This window comes from Leucopleurus acutus (assembly GCF_964270905.1).
Source record: "Leucopleurus acutus genome assembly, chromosome: 1".
NCBI lineage: Eukaryota > Metazoa > Chordata > Mammalia > Artiodactyla > Delphinidae > Leucopleurus > Leucopleurus acutus.
In genome coordinates, this window is record NC_139142.1 from 142147393 (window position 1) to 142149044 (window position 1652).

A 1652-nucleotide genomic window follows, 5' to 3' on the forward strand; every position below is an offset into this window, starting at 1 on the left:
GAGATGAAAGGGTGGGCGGGCAGCGGGCAGCGGGCGGGCTCAGCACCGTCTGCCGGCCCCTCCCAGCTGGACTCCCAGCCCCTTCCGCTCTCAGGGGTCCAGCCCAATCCCCCCTCTTTGTTCAGGCTCCCTCGAGACCATCCCCCAGCCTCAGCCTGCCCCTCGCTGGCCCCCTTGGGCCTCAGTGATGGGAACACACCGTGGTCCTCACAAGACCCCCTTCCGGAGGTGGAGGTCTGGCTCCATTGGCGGCCTGAGCCTGGGAGGAGTGCAGCCAGGAGGGCCGGCACCTGACTGCACGCACATACCTGCCTTCGGCGCCTGCCCCAAATCGCCCACACATCTGCAGGGCCTTACAGACAAGTCAGGCATTCCAGTAACCCAGGGAGACTGGGCCAGGGCCAGAAGGAGGGGAGGGAGCCCGTCCGTTCCTTCTCCTGGAGGAACATGTGTCTCACTGGTAAAATCTTTTTGTTTCTCCAACTTGATTTCACAAGGAGATAACTCACCCCCACAAGGCAGAAATTAGTCCTTTAAACACGAACCAGACCCACGGGGAGGCAAGAAGCCTGCCTGCCTCCCGGAGTGTGGGGTGAGAGTGAGGGCAGGAGATGGAGGTTCCTCTCCCCCTCCTGGCCCCCAACCGGGGGTGGAGGTATGGCAAGATGCAGACAAGGCAGAGAGCAGTTCTCAGGCCCCCTATCCCTGGGTGGGAGTCAGGCCCCCTGAAACTTTGAGGGTCCCTGTCCTTCCAATACCCCACAGGGCGCCTGGGCCATGGCCCTACCCAGCTAAGGCATTCATTCAACAAGCTTTTCAAAAGGACGTTCATCCATTTATTATTTTAACATAAATTCATTGAACACCTACTTAGTGCCAGCACTGTTTGGGGTCCTGGGACGGGAGAGTCTACAGTTCAGGGGGACACAGCCAAGTAGGTAAATGACCTCGGATCTGAGGGTTACAAAGGGAAGGCACAGAGTGCCCTGATGTACACCACGGGAAACGGAATTTGGTCTGAAAGAATGGGGGGCGGGGGTGGTGCGGCGTGTGTCTTGAAGAAAGAAACCTTTCAGTGGAGATCCGAGGGCAGGGAAAAGTCAGCTGCGCAGAGGGTGGAGTTGGTGGGTGGGGTGGGCAGTGGAGGGAAGCGTGTTCCTGATAGAGGGAACAGCATGAGATGCTTAGAGGGACAGAGCTTGAAATCCTAAAAGCTCCCCATCCAAATTCTGTAGCCAGGCTCACAAGGCCTTCCAGAATTAGGGTCTGAGGGCTCTGTTGGCTTTGGTTCCTCCCCCTCCTTCCCAAATGACCCCTCTTCCAGGAAGAGGGCTCTGGCCTCCCCTCTGCCACCCCACAGAGATGTCAGCATCTGCTGACTCAGAGCTGAACCTGAACTTTGTTTGATGCGACGCAGGAGCCCACACTGCCCATCTGATCCCAGGGGTCAGACCTGGCTGGGATCTCCCGAGGGCAGAGTTCTACCTCTTCTCCTCCTCACGCCTCCTTCCCCTGATGCACAGTACCCAGCACTGGGGCCACAGGGACTTTCTAAACTGGGTTTGGCAAAGCCATTGCTTGTTCTGGTGACCATCGCTCCTCCATGGGCCTGTCCCGTGCAGCCTGCTGTTTCTCCAGCCAGGTTTCCAGAA